Below are 11,667 nucleotides of genomic sequence, written 5' to 3'. Positions count from 1 at the left end.
ATATATTGTTTTTTACAAAAAAGAACTCAAGAGATTAGACCCAGAGAAAGACTGTGTTTATGAACTGGATGACAGGTCATTAGAAAGTTAAAGAACACAGAAAAAAGAATGAAAAACATAGAAATGAGAGTCAGAGAAATCTAGGACACCGTGAAATGGTCCAATATGCATGTAATTGGATCATAAGAAGAGAAGGGATGGAATGGGGGGAAGCAATACTTAGAAAGATAATGGCCATTTATTGTCTAAAACTGCTGAAGCCTCTCAATCCATCTTCAAGAAGCTGTGCAAACACAAAGGAAGATAAATACCAAGAAAACTACAACAAGCCAGATCATAATAAGACTGCTGATACCAAAGATGAAGAGAAATATCTTAAAAGCAGACAGAGAAAAAAAGACATACAACCTTTAAAGCAGGGTGGGGAACCTTCTTTTCTGCCAAGGGCCGTTTGGATACTTATAACATCATTTACAGGCCATACAAAATTATCAGCTTAAAAATTAGCCTGCTATATTTGGTCAAACATTTAATTAACTCACCTCTAATGCCTTGGCAGGGCCAGACCAAATGATTTCGTGGGCCTTTTATGGAAAAAGAAACAAAGTCAGATTGACAATCGGTTTCTCAACAGAAATGAAGGAAGCCAAAGACGAGGTTCTAAGGTCTCGACATTATCGAGAAAGTAGAAAAGTGATACTTTCTATTAGATTGTCAAGGATACCTGTTTCAATTGCTAGATTAATTATTTTAAAAAACTAAAACAAAAAAATAATGTATACCTAACAAGTTATTAGCAAGACAAATAAATTTCAAATATTTTTATTAACCCAATAGAAGGCAATTAAGGAGGAAAAACAGAGCAAAGGAAAGTTAGCTCAAATGAAAACTGATATTTAAGAGTGTAGCTAAAAGCCCAACCCAATTAGTATGGACTAAATACTCCAAGTAAAACAATACAATTGTCAGGACAGATTTTTTTAAAATTATATTCTGTTGACATGAGATACCTTTAAATAAAAAGACACAGAGGAATTAAAAAATAAAAAATTTTGGTTTGCTTGTTCTATCAGGTACTGAGAAGGAAAAATACATATCATACACATTCCTTTAAAGTGTACATAGAACATTTACTAAAATTAGCCATAGGCTGGTCATAAAGCAAACTCTAACAAATTTCCATTTAAAATTAAAATCTTAAGACATATGTTCTCTGACCATAGTAGAATTAAGCTATACATCAATACAAAACAAATAAACAAAAACCCACAAAATCCCTCAATTGTTTGACCATTAAGCAATACAATTCTAAATAACCCTTGGGTCAAAGAAAAAAAACCTCACAGGATATTAGAAAATATTGAACTGAATAATGAAGATCCAACATGTCAACACAGTGAAATGCCGCTAAAGCCAGAAATAGACACTTTAAAAGCATGGTGAGGGGACGAGAGGTCTCCATCACATTATTCACAGGTCCATCCAGACCCCAGCTTCCCTCAGGGAGCCTCAGGACTGGAAGGTTCACCTTGAGAAGGACCAGGTGGGTGTGACCCAGCAGCCCAAACTGCCAGGCCAGTGCTATCATCTGGTTCACCCCTTACCCGGGTGTCAGCAGCACTGGGGAGCTGGAGATGTTCAGGAGGGCATTGGGTGCGTGCATTTGAAGGGGGGTGGAAAAATGGATCAGTCCCTGTGAGCACTGACTCTTTTTTTTTAAATATATTTTATTGATTTTTTTTTACAGAGAGGAAGGAAGAAGGATAGAGAGTTAGAAACAGCAATGAGAGAGAAACATCGATCAGCTGCCTCCTGCACACTCCCCACTGGGGATGTGCCCGCAACCAAGGTACACGCCCTTGACCGGAATCGAACCCGGGACCCTTCAGTCCACAGGCTGACACTCTATCCACTGAGCCAAACCGGTTACAGCAGCACTGACTCTTTAAGTCACAGGAACGGATGAAATTGACAGAAAGGATGAGAAAGAGGAAAAGAGGTGGAGAAGGAGCAGTGGGGGACAAGCCTCAGGAATCTAACTTTGGACAAGTCCTCTTGACTTGCACCTTCATATTTAACCTAAGAAGAATTATTTTTAAAGTAATTACCAAATGGTTCAGATAAGTAAATGAATTAAAAGACCTTGTTTTGGTGGACACACACTGGTAAATGTGAAGACAAAAATCAGTTTGCTCATTATAATTAATATCTCTCAACGGAGGGGAAACAGGTGAATGAGAGACTTCCACTTCTGGCAAACGATGGACGAGACCCCCACGCCATTAGAAATCACCTGGAAACTCGGGGTGGATAATGCACATAAGAATAAAATAAGGAAACTTCTCAGGAAAAGGAAAAAAAAGGAAGGAGGAGCCGAAATTAAAGCTGCAAGCCCATCTGGAAGGAAGTGCAGGAATTTGCTGACACCAGAAATGCAGACAATCGAGTTTCACCTGCTGGGTGGGGAATGGGCGAAACACATGCAAGTTGGGTTTGGAACCAAATCACCACAGAAAGTTGCATCCTCCAAAGCTACAATGAGAGGTTTGGGGGGAAAGCCACCTTCCATCAAAGGGACACAGGAGAATTCACCTCAATGACTCAGCTCCAGGTGGAGGAAAAGCCAGTGTTCTTTGAGAATTTGAGGCCACCAACCTGTTGTTGTGCGAGTTCGGGTTTCATTTTGACAATGGTCTCAGGTGTTTGCACCCAAAGCACCTTGCAAAGCAAATACAAATCCTCCTTGGAAATATTGGAAGTAGCTTCCTCCCACACAGGTCCCCAATACTCCCACAGATGATTAGTCAAATGTGAGCTCACAATCAAATGTTACCAAACACCAAAGGAGCAGTGCACCACCAGCAAGAGCCAAGGGGGAAAGAAGGAAAAGAAAGAAAGTCAGAATGAGATCCTCAAGGACTCCAGATACTGGAATTGGTGATAAAATGAGTATGCTTGAAATGTTCACAGAAATGAGCAGGAATGGGAAGTAATGGGGTTAAATATGGGGGAAGGGGGTAACCATGCATAACCTTTAGAAATAAAAATGTAATCATTTAATTTTAAAACTTAGCAGACATGTTAATCAGTAAATTAAATGGAACTGAACAGAGAATTAATGAACTGGAATATATGTCAGAAAAAATTACCTAGAATTCTGGACCCAGAGAGACAAAATGATGAGAACATAAAACTAAGGTTAAGACTCATGCCACATGAAAGAATTCACTAATTTAACACAGCAGGAACTTAAACACACTCTCAGTAACTGACAGATCAGCCATACAGCTAAGGGTGTGGAAGATTTGAACAACATAATAATCATGAACCAGTATGTGCTCTCTTGTCCTCAAAAATTAGAGAAACATTCTTTTCTAACATGTATGGACCATTTACAATATTTTACCATGTAGTAAGCCATAAAGCACCTCCTACTAAGTTTCAATGACTGGATCAAATGTATCATGTACTTGAACACAATTCAATTAAAAATCAATAAAAAATCAGTAAAAACCCAAATTTTAGAAATTTAAAATAAACATCTAATACACAACAGGAGAAATCATTCTGGAGCTATAAGTAAGCTTAGTGGTAGATGATAATAAGAATACGACTGGCCACACCTCTGGCAGCCACTGCAAACGATTAACAAACTGGACAAACATACGAAAACAACGGTTTCCAGACACTGTACAACAGGCAGATTAGGACTGTGATCACTGAGAGAAGGGAACCATATGAAGTGAGCCCTACAGTCCCTCAAACCTCACAGTGGCTTTACGAGTTGGGGAGATGGAGGTCAGAGTTCGGGCAGTGTGCAGAGCGGCTACAGCGTTTGGACAGGTTCAAGCCTGGGACTAATGAGAGGGCACGATCCTCTCATGGCAAAGCCACGTGCAAGTCCCAGCACAATTATAGCCAAAGGCTATAGTTGTAAGCTTGACCTTATGGTCCAAACCTGTGGTCTCTCCTGGCTGAGTGATATGGGCTGCGGGAGATGCATCAAGGAAACAAAGCTTGATCAGGTGCATGTAATTGAGTAGATTCGAAACCCAGGAACGTTGTAACCACACCCTTACTTTGCCTGGTGGAATGTGGCTATAAAATAAAGACTCAGCTTGCAGGCCGTGACGCTGTCTCTCCATCAGAGAAGCAATGTCCCACCTAGACCCAGCTTTATTCTCTTGTCTGTCTTTTCTAAATCCTTCACCGCCCTCTCTCAGGTTCACCCATGGCCGTGCCGGCTCGGCACAGGGCAGGTCGAGGCAGCTGGAGTTGTGGAAAGGGTTGCTCAGTGCTGGAGCTCCAGAAATGGGCACATGGGTCTGTAGAGTAATAATCCATGCCCATGTGGTCCAGGCAAAGAAGAATACATAACCCCAGAGCTCACACACAGTGTAAGACATTGAGCTTCTACCAACCAGAATAGAGAGTTTTCTTGATCCCTCCACCCCAGACATTCAGTCGACAACCCAAAGAACTCATCCTTTGGGGTTAACCACCCCTGGAGTGATGTCTACTCTAGAGTAACCCTAGAAAAGCTTAAAATCAGGTTTGAAAGTATCAGATTAGTCCCCAAGCAATTTATCTGCTTGACAAAACAAAGCCAACATATTTTATAGGAAGAAAGCATAATTCAGATGTTCCCTAACAGTGGTTTTCAACCTTCTGGCCCTTTAAATACAGTTCCTCATGTTGTGACCCCAACCATAAAATTACTTTCGTTGCTACTTCATAACTGTAATTTTGCTACTGTTATGAATTGTAATGTAAATATCTGATATACAGGATGGTCTTAGGCGACCCCTGTGAAAGGGTCATTCGACCGCCAAAGGGGTCGTGACCCACAGGTTGAGAACCGCTGTTCCATAATATAGAAATGTCTAGAATCAGGTGACCTATAACTAGGAGAAAAAATGAGTCAGTAGGAACCTGCATTTTCCTACAACCATTAAAGAAATTGATTCAACAGTTTAAAAATATATCCATCAAGTAAAACAGCAGACTCAGACATTTTTTATAGGAAAGTTCTACCATACATTAAAAAACAAACAAACAGGTAATCTTACGCAAACTCTTTAAGAGAACAAGAAAAAGAAGGAGACAGAGGGAGAAAGATTATATCCCCAACTCATTGACTGAAGCTAATATGACCTTGGTAGCAAATTAGACAAAGAAAAGTTGAGAAGTGACCAATTTCACTGATGAACACAGATACACAGATAAAAAAGTCCAAAATATTAGCAGGAAAGTCAGGTAGGGAAAAAAAAGGATAATGCAGCAGGCTTATTCCAAGAGTATCACTATGGTAACATAACATATGGCTGAGTGTTAGTATAGCTATTTAATGTAATTCACCACATATCACATTAAGGGGGAAAATTCAAATGAGGTTCCCAATAGGTACTGAAGAAGCACTCAATTTTCCCAACTCATTTATGATAAAACTCTGAGCAACATGAGAATAAAATAAAACTTCTTTCATCTTATAAGAGGCATTTATAATGTTAGGAACATTTCCTTTAAATTCAAGTTTAAAATGTCTGCTATCACCACTTCTATTTAACATTGTAGCAGTGGTACTAGCCAGAGTGATAAGGCAAGAAAAAGAAATAACAATGACAAAATATGGGTTGGAAAGGAAGAAGCCAAATTGTTATTATTTGCAGACTATTTACTTATCTGCACAGAAATAAAGAGCATCCACAAGCAAATATTTTCATTAGTGGGAAGGTTCAACAAAGTTGCTGGAAACCAACCATGTTGGTATACACTAGAGACAAAGAGTTAAACAAAATTAAGGTACCATTTAAAAAATAACCAATCGTATAAAGTACCTTTCTAGGAATAAATGTCACAAAAGATGCATATAACTTTTATGAAAATTTTAAACTTTACAAAAAACATTATATAAAATCTAAATAAAGAATTATAAACTGTTCATGGAGGAAAAAAAATTTCAATATCTTATTTTTCAACCAAATGAATCCAAAATTTCAACCTAATTTCAAATGAAATTTCCATCACGTTATTTATGAAACTTGACAATTTGCCTCTAAAAAATGTATATGGAAGAGTAAGATGCTAAGAACACCAATAGCAAGTTTAAAGAAATACAAGAGGATAGAAGGCAACATGCCCTATTGATATCGTCTTAATATAAAGCTATAGTAATTAAGATAGGTGGTTGGAACAAGGCGGGAAATCACCAAAGTCACAAAAGGGACATCAGAAACGCCCACATAGACACAGCCCTTCTGCTACCTGACAAATGTGACTTCACAGGGCAGCAGGACGAGGAAGAACTATTAATCCAGTGATGCTAAGACAACTGGTGTTATGGACTGAATGTCTGTGTCCCCACAAATTCATATGTTAAAGCCCCCCCCCCGCCCACCACCAGACTGGACATCCCCCGTGGTCTGGTCACACAGTGGCTGTCCAGGTGTGAAAGTGAAGGACATGGAGTCATTTGTGGATCCTTAGAATCTCGAAATCATGGTTCAGACAGATGCAGACAAGCCATCCAGTGAGCTACAGCCCACAAGTTATCAGATTCACAAATAATTCTACCGACCGAGAGCCCAGGGGCAGAAAAGGGAATTCTGAGAGCACTGGGTACCAAAGTCAAGGCACTGATGAACCTCTAGGCTGGAATCTAAGACCAGGATGCTGCCAGGACATCCATGTGGCCCTCCCTGAAGTCAGTAATGGACAGAACCTTCCCTGGTCTGAAAGGTGGGTAATGCCAGACCCTGCTCCCTGGGAGCGTCAGCGATGCCTGTGGGTGTGAGCACTGTAGGTGCAGAGGAAATGCTTTATTTCTAGGTTGATGGTGGGCACATGGCTAAACGTGTGTTAACATATCCTGTATTTTTTTTTAAAGACTTAACTTCTTTTGAGATGTCTTGTCATGAAGGGGAGCAAGAACTCAGACTGATGTGGCAGGAGTCCAGAGCCCACCCTGTTGCCTGCGGCAGAGCCAGGACGGGGCTGCAGAGGGGTGTGAAGGTGGGGGACTGGGGGGACTGCATCAGACACACCACATGCTGGAGGGCAGGAGGAAGGGCAAGCTCCCCCAACATTGCCAGGAGGGGTGAGAACTTTGAGAAGAGATGAGAAAGCTCTTTGGGGACCCTTAGGGGAAGCTGCTGATGAGGAGGGGGCAGGTGCGAGGAGCGATGACTAGGTGGTCACAGACTCAAGGCTGGGCAAGGAGGTGCAGGCTGAAAAGGACACCTTGGGTGCAGTGTGCCCCAGAACAGCCACACCCACCCCTCTGCCCCGCCTCATGGGGCAGAGGCTGCCAATGTCCAGGCAAACAGCTGAAGGTTCTTCTCTACAGAAATGGAAGAACACATCTGGAAAGAGGGAAGTCTTCAGTGTGCATGCTGGTAAGGGGGACAGCTGGGCAGCCAGCTCCCACCGCTCCACCTACAGCAAGGCCTGCCAATGCACACCCCACTGAGCTCCCGTCAGAACCCCACTCCGATCACGGGACACCAGCCTGACGCACCTCCCTCACCGGGATGGACCAACAAGGCTTTCACGTGTGCAAGCAGGGCACAGAGCTGCAAAGTGAAGGACTGAATCACCAGCAGAAAACAAGCCCAAGGGAAAGGGAAACCGTGGGACAAAAGCAAAAACAAGGAACGAACCCCAAACCTCTGAATGTACTCAGAATGTTTCAAGGAGACACTACACTTTCAAAACAAGAAGAGGGTGCTGTGAAATGGGAAGGTCCAAGACAAGGAAGACGGATCTCTCAGAGACAAAACGCGAATGCTGAACACAAAGTTCCAAAAGAGAACTCAACAATGAAGGCCCAAAATTGTCCAGAGCATAGAACAAAAACAAGGAGACAGAATATGTGAGGGGAAAGGCAAGAACACGGAAGACCAACGCAGGCTTTCAGGGAAGACAACAGAGAAAATGAGCAGGAGGAGCAGGTGGGCAGATGGAAGAAGAGAGCCATCCTCAGTGGCAAGGGCTGGACTGGCACCAGCACACGTGGACCCACCCAGGACACAGCCCCTCAGGGAGAAGGGATCCTGAGAGAGTCCAGAGAGGAAATAGGAATTACTGAAAAAGCCTTCTCAGAAGCAAGGAACACGGCCAGCGTTCTCAGGGAAATGATTTACCAGAAACAAGTGCCATCCAACAAACCATCCACCCAGATTAGGGCAGAGCAAAGCCACTCTTACTCAGCCAAGGACTCGTCACCCATTCCAGGAAGTCACACAAGGATGTGCTCCAGCAAAACAGGACAGGAAACCAAGAAAGAAGCAGCGCTGGGGGCTGAGACACAGACTCCAAGTCAGGGATGGAGATGGCTTCCAGGGGTGTGGGCACCAGAAAGCGTGTGACTGAGAGCTGGGGAAAGATGAGGACAGAAGGAATGCATACAATACAAGAAAAAGACAGCTCACATCTAGGAAAAGACACCACCAAGAATGTCCTGCCTGACTGTGAAGCCGGAGCAAAGGGGATAGATACGGCGCTAAGATTTCTCCTCTGGTCTGGGCCTCGCCTGCTGCACTCTGCAGCTGCCACCTCCCAGGCACCAGGGACCACAGCCGTGGTGTGGCCCTGGCCCCAGAAGCAGGTGGAGAATGACAGTAGGCAGCTGAGTGACCCCTTGCCTCAGCCCCATGATAGCTCTACAGAAGCCTGGGCCCACTGTCCCGTGGCCTTAGGCATTAATGGTCCAGCCCTGCCCCTTGCCACCCTGAGATGATGACAGATGGAGAAAGAAACTGAGAGCCAGGAGTGGGACCCAGGACTCCTGACACCCCTCTAGGCCACTCCTGGGCATCACTGCCTCCCTCTGAGGAAAGCCAGAGGCTGGCTCAAGGAAAAGGGGGTCTGCATGGAGTGGGGCCTGCAAGAGCAGTCGGGGCCATTCCACTGGAAACCAAGAGCTGCATTTCAGGAGACCCAGAGGAAGGGAGGCAGCTGCCTCAGGAACCAGCAGGCCCTGAGTGGGAGACACAAAGAGGACCCCGCCCCTAACAGAGTGGCAGCTGCTCGCCCTGGGCCCTCAGGAAATGGACCACTTGGGTTAAAAAGCTACCGGCTCAATCTGGAAACAGCACTTACTGAGTGCCTGCTGTTCCGGAGACTGTGCTGGGCCACGGAGGAGGGAGAGTGCACGCTAGGACGGATGGGAGGGGGAGGGAGAGGGGGACAGAAAGCTCTGGAAGTCACAGGGAGCTGGGGAGAGTCCCAGGTCCCCCCTGGCAAGGCACACCCATCTCAGGATCCTCAGTCTCCAAGTCTGGGTCACCACCTGCCTCGTGGAGTCTCAGGGGCAACAACAAGGGACTCACATGACATGTACACTAGAATCTGCACCCAATAAATGTCCATGCCTTTCCTACAGAGGGGATAGGCTGACACCCTGAGGTGCTCAGAGGGCTTCAAGGTGGTGGCAGCCTTTGAGGGGCTCTAAGAACCTCACATGGACATAGCTGGCTGCAAACTCTGTGTGTGGGAATGAGTGTGTGAACCTGTGTGGGTGTCAGTGTGTAGTGAGGTGAGTGTGCATGTGTGTATGTGTACGGGGTGGCTGCTCCAGCCCAAGGGCCATGTGGGGAAGGGTAAAGAGTAAGAACAGGGAAACTGGACAGGTGGGGTCCAGACTTGCTCTCCTAGATGCCCCTCTAGGGGCTAAAATCTGAACAGGGGGACAGGGGATGGGGGTGGTGCTTCCCCACCCCAGAGAGCTGGGGATTAGAGGATTAAATCCAGGGTGAGGAGCCTTTAGAGAGGGGGGAGCCCAGCCACCCAGGCAGAGTATCTGGATCAGGGTGGTACTCAGGCCACAAGGGGTTCAGCTTCAGCTTCGAAGGCTAAGCCAGGGAAACTTGGGAGAAAGCAGGTGTGAGGTGGTGCTGTGGGTGGGGGCACTGAGGCACCAGGAGGGGCTGAGAGGAACAAGGAGGGGTCAGCCTCAGCTGACAGCTGACCTTGACTGTGCCCTCCACCCTTCCAAGGACCCCAATACAATGACTACCTCATTGGTCCTGATGGCACTGGGCTGGGGGCTATGGGGTTGCCTGGGGTCATCCACTACCTCTCAGCCCAGCAGGCAGCCAGGATCAGGAGTTAAACACGACCTGGTCATGTCAGCAATCAAACAGCAAACCTGCTAGTTCAGGTGGGGCAGTGGGGCACAGGCCTCACCAGGCCCTCTACCCCAGCCCTGGGCATGCCTGTGGGGGGAGGGGGGAAACCAGGTGGGCAGAGGCAGTCAGCTAAGGGAACAAACAGACTGAGGACGTCACTGGCCCACCAGCCTGGCTGTGCCCCTGGACACCCAAAAGCCGACAGGTTTGGAGCAGGGTACGGTCCAGCCCCCAAAGAGCTCTGAGATGCTCCTGGGCATGAGAGGGACCGTGGAGATGACACACTGGGTTCCCTGGGGTGTGAGCCCTATCCTGGGCCTAAGAACACTAAATGGGCTGGGCAGAAGGACAACCATGTGCTTATCCTGGGGGTCATTAGCTGCTAAGTGACCCCTGACCAGCCACTCTCTACCGCAGGCCCTCCTGGCTCTTAGAAGTGCAGGGTCATCTGGACATGTGCCCTGGTCAGTCAACCCTAAAGGCCAGGGCATGGTTCCAGTGCTGGTAGCCTCTCCACAGCCCCCCAGGTCCCCATCCTGTGGTACCAGGACCCCTTCAAAACATTCCCTGCCCTGCCACACCCAGCTCGCTTCCTTGGCTGGCCCAAGCAAGCTGCATGGCCTAGGAAGGCTCTCCCCATCCCCCCAGGCTCCCACCTCCACCTCCACCTCCACCTCCACCCATGGGAAGATTTCCCTGCTCTGCTTCCAGAGGACACGGTCAGCCCTGGGTCAGCAGCGGTGACACCAGGGAGGACGGGAAGGGGCAAGGCTGGGTGTCTGGACCCCCTCACCCAGTGGGTCTGGGTATGAACCCCAGATTCACCAGCTCTGGGTTTGGAGCAGAACCTGTGTCAACCTGGCTGTGGCTGGTGAAGCAGGAGGCCCCAAGGGACAGACTGTGGGGCACTGGGAGGAGGGGGGCCGGGCAGGGGGGCCTGCAGCAGGCAGCAGGCAGGCCTGTCCCTACAGGGGCCCTCACTGACAGCCTTGGGGTTAGGGGGCCCTGACTCCACACCTGATCCCAGCCTCACTGCCCTGTGGACCACTCGCCACAGAGGACATTCTGCCCACCTTCAGATGCCCACCCTGCACTGCAAGCACTGCACCCCACTGCAGCCGCCACCCCTGCTCCAGACCTGACTACCCTCATCCCACAGCCACACCTGCAAAATGGCCGCCGCAGGTACAGCCCCAACCCCCACACTGGACCCCACCGTTTCCCTTCAAACTCGAAGCTACCTTCTCAGACGGAGAGGCGGAGAGGCAGAGAGGCGGATGGGCAAGGTGGGCTGGCAGAGCCCCTTCGCCAGCTGAGAGCAGGGCAGAGAGCAGGGCCGATGTGACTTGTGCAGGAACGGGTGCCTGAGTCCCCAGGGCTAGGATGGGGCCACTGCACCCCCGCCTCTCCGAAGCCGCCCGCCAGCCCCAACAGGCCTTTCATCCCACAATGCCAGCGCCCCCTGGGGGCGGGGCAGCCGCTTGGGGAGGGGTCCGCGGTCTCTAGGGAAATGTCCCTCTTGCAGGGCACGTGGGCGCGC

The 11,667-nt window shown here is 47.5% G+C and overlaps 1 protein-coding gene across 1 annotated transcript in view; it reads right to left on the bottom strand.

The window, feature by feature from the left end:
• The window catches only part of KIF1A (kinesin family member 1A), a 66,154-nt gene extending 65,575 nt beyond the window's left edge, over positions 1-579 (bottom strand). The window contains exon 1 of the mRNA XM_014547194.1: positions 543-579. The gene's annotated coding sequence lies outside the window, so the exon portion shown is untranslated. The remainder of the gene's footprint in view (positions 1-542) is intronic.
• Positions 580-11,667: the final 11,088 nt, after the last annotated feature.

The sequence above is a fragment of the Myotis brandtii genome, unplaced genomic scaffold (assembly GCF_000412655.1).
Source record: "Myotis brandtii unplaced genomic scaffold, ASM41265v1 scaffold112, whole genome shotgun sequence".
Classification (NCBI taxonomy): domain Eukaryota; kingdom Metazoa; phylum Chordata; class Mammalia; order Chiroptera; family Vespertilionidae; genus Myotis; species Myotis brandtii.
This window is presented reverse-complemented; position numbering and strand designations above follow the sequence as displayed.